Source organism: Babylonia areolata, chromosome 35, assembly GCF_041734735.1.
Source record: "Babylonia areolata isolate BAREFJ2019XMU chromosome 35, ASM4173473v1, whole genome shotgun sequence".
NCBI classification, from domain to species: Eukaryota; Metazoa; Mollusca; class Gastropoda; order Neogastropoda; family Buccinidae; genus Babylonia; species Babylonia areolata.
The window spans coordinates 26,091,646-26,103,221 of record NC_134910.1 but is presented as its reverse complement, the minus strand read 5'-3'; positions in this window follow the sequence as shown (position 1 = coordinate 26,103,221).

The window sequence follows — 11,576 nt, the reverse complement described above, 5'->3', positions numbered from 1 at the left end:
TATTCTCGGTCAGCTCCTCCATAAACTCCAGCAGCTGGGTTTCACAAGATCTTGCTGTCTGGGAGAAAGGGTGTTGCTCTTCTCTAGATGGTCCATGAGTGAACTGACGATGATACGCTCCATGATCTTCCATGGGATGCTGGTCAATGATACGGGGCGATAATCTGCTGGATCTCAATGTTCGCCCTTTTTAAAGACTGGCATGATGTTGGCTGATTTCTAGTCTTCTGGAACGATGCCTGTGTCCATAGAGGTTCTGAACAGCAGTGTTAGGATGGGAGCGATCCAATTTTATAAATAACGTTTAAAAAAGATACCGGACTTCAGTTCTTGATAACTTCTCGTGGTTTGTCACCCATTGGCGTACAAACTATTATGCCTTCTTTCTGTGTTTGTAACAATTCGCCTTTATTCAGACCTCCATTTAATGTCGAAGATCCCTCCAAAATGATTTAAAGAATTCCTGCAAAAAAGCCGTAAGTACATGGACTCTTGTTGTTCTGCATGCGTTTAGGCGCCTGGGTAGCTTCTTCAAAGGAAATTTCACCCTCAAGGTTTTTTGTTTCCATATCAAAAAAGATTTGGAACTGGCAGATGTAACTGTAGGCGAGCATTTCACAAAGAGATACGCTCTGTGGCTATAAATATATTATATGCGCACTACAGATGATAATTCTCTTCACGGGAGTGGTCGTCCCATGGAGAATGCATCTGATGGTATTGCAATTCAGATTATTAAACAGCCTGGAACAGCAGGGCCACTGAACGCACATATATTTGTAATCATGGATGCACAGTTAGATAAAGAAGATGGAAGATTTGTTGAAGCTGTTTACTAAAGAAGCACATTCTGCAATCTTTTTTTGGGGGGGTGGGGGGTGGGGGTGGGGGTCAGACATGGTGTGGTAAGACTGAATTTATTCCGAACTTATTAGAGAATGGGTATCGCGGCGGTGTGTTTGAGCACTTAATTATTCTCTGTCCCAGAGTCAACCATATAGAGCCTACCAGTCACGAGGTTGGGTTAAAAAAAAAAAAGACCCATAGATCTGTCTTGTAGACCCTGGTGACAGACTTCATAACTGTTTTTTAATATTCGCGGGAGAGCCAGCATTGTGTGTTACTGATGACTGCAGTGACTTAAAGGCTCTTACTCAAAAGAAGCAGATATTGAGTAAACTTACATTCGCTGGTAGACATGCAGACCAATCAGCGTGGGTCATGACTCAGAAATATAATTTAGTTCCTACTAATCTTCGTGAAGAAATTCAATCGCTTTATTCCATTGTAAGGATGGGGACTTCTTTGAAGAATTTCAAAAGGGAAATGATATCATCCCAACACAAGGCGAACGTAAAAGGGTTGGGAATGCATCAGCAGAAAGCAAGCATTCAAAGTTGATACTAAAGACCGATCAACCTGCTGCTTTTTGTATGGTTGAATATAAGATGGCATCTGATGAGTTTGTAAACCAACTGGTCAAAACTAAGTCAAAACTGAAGAGCCAGAATCCAAATGTGAGAGGCTTATTGCACTAGTCTCAAGAAGGCAGGCTAAAGAGTATTTAGGGAACGATTTCGGTATTGATAAAATCGAAGATGCAAAGGTAGACAAGCTTTATACAAGACATGAAACACGTTTAGGAAAAAAAAAGAAAAAAAAAAGCAAAATCACTTGGGAGTACATTTTTACAAGTGTATTCTGGAGCATTATGTATCTTTCAATTGATGACCAATCAAGGTTGGCTACTGATTTTTGAACGCGATCCATTCCTGGTTCATGCACTTAATAGTCTTATCTGTGGGCTATATCATAAGTTTGGCATGTTCCTTGCTCCAATGACCACAGCTGTTACTACTGTAAAACATTGTCAGTTTGATAATAATGATGGAGGAGAAGATGACAAAGAATCCGAAGAAAGTTGAAGCTGGCCGAAAAGGTGCTGCAGCCAGAAATGCGAAGCGGATATCAATCCGATGTACATTGCTACAGTGGTAATTGTGGAAGGTGATGTTTAGTTCTGTATTAACCATGTCAGAGCACAACCAACGTTTTTACCTAGTGCAGTACCACCCCAAAAACCTGACCCCTTTTGCATGGATTAAATTGAAATTTGATTGTATTTTGACACAACATTAATGGTAGTGAAATTGCGAATATTTCATTTCATGCGGCTGTAGTTAGCCTACATATAGCCTATATATATATACATATATATATATACATATACATATATGCCGCTCTCTCTCTCTCTGTCTCTCTCTCTTTCTCTCTATCTCTCTATCTGTCTCTCTTTCTCTCTGCCTGTTTGTCTTTGTCTCCCTCTCAATCTCTCACCCTTTCCTTCTCTGTCTGTCTGTCTGTCTGTCGGTCCTTCTCTCTCTCTCTCTCTCTCTCTCTCTCTCTCTCTCTCTCTCTGTGGTTCATTTACATGCATCAAAGAATTCTGGGGTGTCTATAGAAAACCTTAGTATTTATTCAGTCATCCGTTTGTTTATTTCTTCATGCAGTTGGTTTTTTTTGGGTTTTTTTTTTGGTTTTTATTATTATTATTATTTTTGTTTTAATTCATGTATTTGTTTGCTTTATGTATTTTCGTATTCATTTGTTTAATAGTGTATTTTATATTTGCTTTTCCACGGAACTATGACCCAGCGTCCATAGTCCTGAAGCAAGTGATCAGTCAACAGTGGTTCGAATTACGCACTGATCACCGCCAATCCTTCACGTCTACACACTGTTGGAGGCCATCAGCCTGCTGGTCTTTCCCATAGATGACATCCCAAGGTCCCGTGTACATGCAGCATGTACTAAGCGCACGTGGAAGTGCTGAGGGCAGCAACAAAGGAGTTGTCGCTGGCAATTTTCCTCAGACAGAATCCACCTTCTCAAAACAAATACATTGACAGGCAGAAAAAAAAAAGAAAGAAAAACAAAACCAAAAAACCCATCAACAAAAAAACAGGTGGCACAGCACTGTGGCAGCGGGAGAGCAGCCTGATGTTTAGACAGAGAACTGTGATGTGATATATATATATATATATATATATATATATATATATATATATATATATATGATAGTATATATATATATGATAGTCGTGTCCGACTATGACCATCAGAGCAGCAGAGGAGGCAACTGCTGTTCCGACTACTTGGGCTAGAATTTGATTATAGTGGAGAGTGTCTTGCCCAAGTACATCCCCACTCTCTCGGCCAAGAGGGTTTTAGGACATTAACCGTTGGGATGGTTCCCAAAGACCAACTAGCCCCCAAGGCTGCAGCACTAAGATCCAGTGCAATTTTGCCTCCTAGTTTGAGAGTCACAGTCCTTCACAAAAGACTAAGCTGTAAATGATTTCCCATTGACTGGAGAAACCATTGATCATACAGCTCTCACTTTGCTGTTGGCCCAATGTAATCTTATCTCAATCTGTGATATAAGCCGAGTGTTGGGCCTATGGGATGTAGTGATGTAATGCAAAACGACACACCTGACACAACACAGTATGATGCAACATACCACTACACACCAAACACAAAGCACCACAACACAACACAACATACCACTACACACCAAACACAAAGCACCACAACACAACACAACATACCACTATACACCAAACACAAAGCACCACAACACAACAAAACACAACATACCACTACACACCAAACACAAAGCACCACAACACAACACAACACAACATACCACTACACACCAAACACAAAGCACCACAACACAACACAACATACCACTACACACCAAACACAAAGCACCACAACACAACATACCACTACACACCAAACACAAAGCACCACAACACAACACAACATACCACTACACACCAAACACAAAGCACCACAACACAACACAACATACCACTACACACAAAACACAAAGCACCACAACACAACACAACATACCACTACACACCAAACACAAAGCACCACAACACAACATACCACTACACACTAAACACAAAGCACCACAGCACAACACAACATACCACTACACACCAAACCCAAAGCACCACAACACAACACAACATACCACTACACACCAAACACAAAGCACCACAACACAACACAACATACCACTACACACCAAACACAAAGCACCACAACACAACACAACATACCACTACACACCAAACACAAAGCACCACAACACAACGCAACATACCAAAACACGTGCACTAAGTGTATGCTGCATACGGGATATCGAATTTTCGTTCCACCCGAATGACTTGCGTCCAGACCACTACTCAAGGTCTAGTAGAAGGGCATATAAATTCGGTGAGTGTGGGATTCGATCCCACCCCGTCAGATTCTCTGGCTCCCTCGGAGGAGGCGTTAGTGTATAGTCAGCAGGGCCCTCTGTGTGATCCAGTTCCCAGACGGGGGATACCTGGAGCTAAGTGCAAAAGCGATAAGGACTGCCTTCACATGCCATGCATCAACTCCATCTGTACCTGTCCGAAAGGCACCATCGCGGGCAGATATTACAAGTGTCGTGAGTTGATTATCATGGTGGCAGTGGTGGTGGTGGTGGTGATTACGATAATGGTGGTGGTGTTAATGATTATGATGATGATGATGATGGTGGTGATGGTGGTGGTGATTATGCTGCTGGTGATGGTGGTGGAGGTGATGACTATGATGATGACGGTGGTGGTGGTGGTGGTGGCGGCAGCGGTGATGATCATAAAGATGGTGATGGTTGTGGTGGTGGTGATGGTGGTAGTGATTATGACGGCGGTGGTGGTGGTGGTTATGATGGTTGTGGTGGTGATTTTTATTATAATTGTCGTGGTGGTGATTATGAATGCGGTGGTGGTGATAATTATGATGGTGATGGTGGTTGTGGTGAGTGTGAATGTGGTGGTGGTGATAATCATTATGATGATGGTGGTGGTCAGGAGGATGGTATTACTCTTTTTGCCATAACGGATTTCTCTGTATGAAATTCGGGCTGATGTCCTTAGGGAGAACGCGTCGCTACACTGAGAGCACAACCCTTTTTTTTCTGCCTCCAGTTTTATTGTTCTTATCGAGGAGGGTCATTTTTTTTCCACAGAAACCTTTTTTTAAATTTTTTTTTTTATCGGGGGTTCTTTTACATGCACTAAGTGTATGCTGCACACGGGACATTGGTTTATTTGTCTCATCCGAATGACTAGCGTCCAGACCACCACACAATGTCTGGTGGAGGGGGAGAAAATACTGGCAACTGTGGGATTCGCATCAGTGCGCTCATAATTATTCTGTCGCTCCCTTCGTGAACGCGTTACCATTCTGTCTACACTCCACATGATGGTGATGGTGATGGTGGTGGTGGTGGTGATAGTGGTGACTGGTAGGTGTTGATGATGATTATAACGATGATCACTCTGATGGCAGTGATGATGATGTTGGTGGTAGTGATGATGATGGTGATGAGTGGGTGATTGTGGTGATGATTATAATTGTCATTATGATGTTGATGAAAATGATGATGATGGCGGTGGCGGTGGCGGTGGTGATGATGTTATCTATCAACCTGTGTGTGTGTGTGTGTGTGTGTGTGTGTGTGTGTGTGTGTGTGTGTGTGTTCTTATAATACGTGTGTGTGTGTGTGTGTGTGTGTGTGTGTGTGCGTGTGGCCTTATATATATATGTATATATATATATATATATATATATATATATATATATATATATATATATATATGTGTGTGTGTGTGTGTGTTTGTGTGGATAGATAGATAGATAGATTTTCAAGTTGATCCGTTCTTTTTTGTCAGATAACACACCCTTGAGCAGCTGCAATGTTGGTTCTTGTGCTGAAGGACTTGAGTGTAGACAGCAAAAATGCAGTAAGTCAATAATTGACTGACGTGGTAACAGTAGAGAAGAGAATTTCCGGTTGTTGTTTTTTTGTTTTTGTTTTTTTTTGTACTGTATAGACCTCTCTCTCTCTATCTCTCTGTGTTATTTGTAATAGATGTAGATTAGCAAGGACAGATTGGAAGAATAGGCAGTGCCTAAAATCTTAATCCTTGAATAAAAAACGTTTTGAGTTCTGAGTTCTCTCTCTCTCTCTCTCTCTCTGAGTCTCCCTCTGTCTGTCTGTCTCTCTGTCTCTGTCTCTCTCTCTCTCTCTCTCTCTCTCGTTCACCTGTGACATTTTATATTCTCATACTATTTTATATGTTGAATTATGCTTCCTTTGGCAATGAGCACCCTGTTATTGCTGTGTGTATTTTTATTAGACTTACTGTTTTATATTCACATTAGTGTAGTTGTTGTTTTTTTTAACTTACACAATGTATGCTTTTGTGTGTGCAAGTGTAAGAGAGAGAGAGAGAGAGAGAGAGAGGGGGGCGGTGTTCTGTTTTTTTTTTGTTTTTGTTTTTAATTTTTTTTTTATGTCGATTGTTAATGCCATGCTTGTCCTGTGTGTGTGTGTGTGTGTGTGTGTGTGTGTGTGTGTGTGTGTGTGTGTTATTTATACCATGCTTATGCCTTTATGTAGTATAGTATTCGCATTCTATGACTTTAAGTAGCATTGTGTAGTACATACAATGACATATATATTATAATGTAGTATTGTGTAGTGTAGACCCTGTTTCAGGGCGGGGACTGGATGAAAAAAAAAGCGCGCTGGTGCTTATCTATTATCCTCGATAATAAAGAATTCTCTCTCTCTCTCTCTCTCTCTCTCTCTCTCTCTCTCTCTCTCTCTCATATTTGGGCATAGAACACCTGATGATTTTGTATATGGAGAAACGAACAGGTGTCCGATTTATATCAATTCAGTTATGAAGTGCGTTAAATACTGACTAAAATTAGTGTGAGTATATTAGTCTAGACTACATCACAAAGCCTACAAAATGTTATTCGATCTTGATGCACGTGTTAAAACAGACTGCGCTACAAACATACGTTGTAAGTTGTGCATGTTTGGTTTTGGTTATGTGTGGCTTAACCAAGGTGTGGAAGGCATTGACGAGTTTCTTCGGATTTTCAAGGAAAGGTTAATTCTGTGTGGATGACAAGAATGGGACTTCAGTGTAAACAACACTGAAAGATTTAGTGTTTATAGAACTTTTTGTACCATACCTGATATCAAAACATATTTACTAATGAATCTAGATAGACATTTGAAGTATACAATGACAAGATTCAGACTGGGCATTTCCGAAATTGCTGAACATAGTTATCGTTATAGAATGCACAAAGAGGCTGACTTATTATGTTCCACTTTGCCAGATGGAGAAAGAAAATGAGGTGCACTTTGTTCTATCCTGTCCTGTCTTGTATGATTCAAGTGTACAGTACATACCATTGGAATAATCTAGGTTCCCAAATCAGTTTAGATTGTCGTTACTTATAGCATCAGCGCATGCACAAACTATTAAAAATCTATTTATATGTATAAATCATTTAAGCTCTGACATATTCCTATGTCTTAGTGTATCCAGTAACGACTCACATACGAGCAAAGTGTATAACTTAACTGAGCGCTGTTAACCAAGCATGTAAGAGATATTGAGCGTATATCATATATTATTTTGGTGTATAAATATCAGTTGAATACAGTATGTTTCATGATGTGTATTATATATTGCTTAGGTAAGGCTATACTACTTAAAAGAAAGTATGATATGTCTATGTTAGTTGAACGTATGTCATTTTATAATGCACGATGCATTCATTCATTCATTCTCTCTCTCTCCCTCTCTCTCTCTCTCTGTGTCTCTCTCTCAAGAATTGATTTGTTCAAATCCAGTTTGGTTTACTCAGGCGCCACACAGAAGCCAATCTTTTAAAGCTACTCGTTGTTCCAATGATCATAATCTGAATAATTATGGGAAATTATTATTGAATATGTGTACTGCTTTAGGTTTGAACATTTTAAATGGAGTGTGTAAAGGTGACCTTGAAGGTTGCTATGCATATATATCTGACTCTGGAAGCAGTGTTATCGATTACTTTATTTTCTCAAATGAACTATTTACAATGTTGTATGATTCATGTGAATTATCTGTTATTGAACGTATTGACTCTGACCATTTACCAGTGACAATGCTAGTTGTTTTCCAAATGATAACCTGTGTGATGTCAATATACAAGAAAAGCATTATGTTACAGACTGAATAGTATGGAATGAAGTATATGCTGATGTATACACCACCACTTTATGTAATAAAGATATGCGTATGAAAACAGACTTAGCAATTAATCTAACTGATACTGATGTAAATGAAACTCTAAGAAAATCCAGTGACTGTATCAGAGAGAGTGCAGAATGTATGAAGAAACGTGTGTCCTTCAATGGTAATAAGAAAGTGAATGACTGGTTTGATCAGAAATGTGCACTTTTTAAAAGGAAATCAAAGAAAAACTGTTGCGAAGATGTCGTCGTACATTAAAGGTTGAAGTTAATATAGAATATGTGATTGCTAGACGTGAATATAAGTATTTACTTAGGAGAAAGAAGAAACAGTACTATAAATCTTTGTTACATACACTTGTAATGACAGTTGATAATCAGAAAGAATTATGGGATACTGTTAGAGGAGTGTCGTTTAAGAGAAAACAACCTAGTAATAACATATCAGTTGATACGTGGTTTCATCATTTTCAAGCCTTGTTAGAAAAAGATGTTAGTAATATTCAGAATGGTGACACGCCTTATGTTGAGTTAGAAGGATAATTCAATCGTCCAATTTCTGTAGAAGAAATATTACATGCTTTCAGAAAATTAAAATGCCGAAAGGCGGCTGGTCATGATGGTATGATTGCTGAGTTATTTAAGAATGCAAACGAACAGGTTGTGCAGTTTTTCTTTAAGATGTTTGATAAACTTTTCGATAATGGTATATTTCAAGATAGCTTGTCTGAATCTATTATTCAACCTATTTTCAAGAAAAGCAACATTAATAATCCAAACAATTATAGAGGAATTTCTTTGATTGATGTAAGTAGTAAGTTATTCGGAATAATCTTTAATAACAGATTACAGGAGTGGGTGGAAGAAAATAATATTACAGGTGAATATCACGCTGGGTTTAAAAAGGGATATTCAAGAGTTGACCACATGTTTACTTTGCTAGCCTTAGTTCAAAAACAATTTTCATACAATCGTAAATGGTATGTAGCATTTATACACTTTGAAAAAAACTTTTGACTCTGTAAATAGAAATCTTCTTTGGCCAGTTCTTTTTTTTTTTTTTTAAATGGTATAAAAGGAAAATTGTATAGGTGTATTAAAAGTATGTATGATGTAGTTAAAGCTAGAGTTCAGTGTGGTGACAAACTGACAGATTATATAACATGTACTTCTGGGGTTAAACAAGGTAATGCATGCAGCCCTGTTCTTTTTTTCTTTATTCATAAACGAATTAGCAATAGAAGTAATTAATAATGGTAGGCATAGGTGCTATGTTTCCACTTGATGCTTTTGAATTGTTTATTCTTTTGTTAGCAGACGATATACTTTTGATTTCAGAAACAGGTATAGGCCTACAAACACAATTAAATAGCTTACAGCGTGCAACAACATCTTTTCAATTAAAGGTAAACATGTCTAAAAGTAACATAATAGTATTTCGGAAAGGTGGACATTTAAGTGTGAGGGAACGATGGTTTTATGATGGTGTTGCAATGCCTATTGTTAATGTGCATAGACATTTAGGAATTATCTTCTCAACCCGTTTAAGTGTTGTTGCTGCTTGCAAGGAACTTGCAAGTAAAGCAAAAAATGCTTTGATATGTGTAATGAAAAGATTATATATGTTAAACAATAATTCATTTAATTTATTATTTTAGCTTTTTGACTGCCAAATACAACCAATAGTGCAATATGGATCTGAGTTATGGGGGCTTGTTAAATCTGTTTTTTCTTTGTGAATCAGTTCATTTAATGGCTTTAAAGACATTTTTAGGAGTACATATGCGAACGCCAAATGACTTTGTTTATGGTGAAACAAACCGGTATCCTATATATATAAACTCTGTTCTGAATTGTATTCGCTACTGGACCAAACTTGTTCAAATGGAAGATAGCAGAATATCATCAAAGGCTTATAAAATGTTGTATGATTTAGATATCAAGAGAAAGAAAAACTGGGTAACTAAGGGTCGTCTTTGTTTGAATATGGATTTGGCTTTGTGTGGATGGAACAGGGTGTTTGGAAGTGTTAATGGTTTTATATCTGTTTTCCGCCAAAGGCTAATTGATTTAAGATGGCAGACTTGGAATAATATGTTCATACCAGTGAGAGATTTGATATGAACAGAACTTTCTGTAGTGTACATGATTTAAAACCTTATCTACTGCAAGATATGGACAGACACTTGAAATTTATAACAACGAAATTTAGATTAGGAATATCAGAACTGACAGTGCATCGCTCAAGATACAAAACTTCTAGTACGAATGATTTAGTCTGCCCTCTGTGTAACGAATCCCAAGAAAACGAATTACATTTTGTTTGTTGTTGCCCAGTACTAGGAAATATACGTGAAATGTTTACAAAAGCAAAATATTCCAAACATCCCTCTTTAAGTCTGTTAATGTTGTCCAGCAACAGTAAGGACGTTCGTGATTTTTCCTGGTTTTTGTTTAAGACTTTCAAACTTAGAGAAATAGCCACTTCGTGGAATGAATATAATTATGTTTTGTTATCTGCATTTATGCTTGTTTGCTTATGTTGTCTTACTGAGTTGTATAATGTTCATATTAACCCCTTCACTTGGGGCTGAGGCCTATATGTGAATAAACCGTATATATATATATATATATATATATATATATATATATATATATATATATATATATATATATATATATATATATATCTAATCGAGAGAGAGAGAGAGAGAGAGAGATCATTTTCCGGAAAATCTCTCTCTTTTACTCTGTGTGTGTGAGTATGGTGTGTTATATGTATATAAAAAAGACCCCCTTTATATATATATATATATATATATATATGTGTGTGTGTGTGTGTGTGTGTGTGGAGAGAGAGAGAGAGAGAGAGAGAGAGAGAGAGAGAGAGAGAGAGATGTAGATATATCGATAGATAGATATATCATTTTGCGTAAAATCTCTCGCTTTTACTCTGTGTGTGTGTGTGTGTGTGTGTATGTGTGTGTGTGTGTGTGTGTGTGTGTTTTCTTTCTTTCTTTCTTCTTCCAAACACCAGGAGTGGCGCCAGGATCGGACTGCACCAATTACACTACCGCGTGTACTGACAGCACATGTCAGGCTGGTATCTGTAGTGAGTGGGGCTCGCTTTTTTTTTTGTCAGTATCTTCGTCTGTGGATTGTGTGCTGTGCAGCGTTCTGGTATCCGCTGTTGTGCTGTGCTGTGCAGCGTTCTGGTATCCGCTGTTGTGCTGTGCTGTGCAGCGTTCTGGTATCCGCTGTTGTGCTGTGCTGTGCAGCTGTGTGTTACACTCTGTGGTGCTGTGCTGTGGTGTTCGAGCTCGTTTGTGCTGTGCTGTGTTACACTGTGCTGGGCTATGCTGTGCTGCGCTGTACAATGTGGCATGGTGCTGTGCTGTGGTGTTGTGCTGTTCTGTGATGT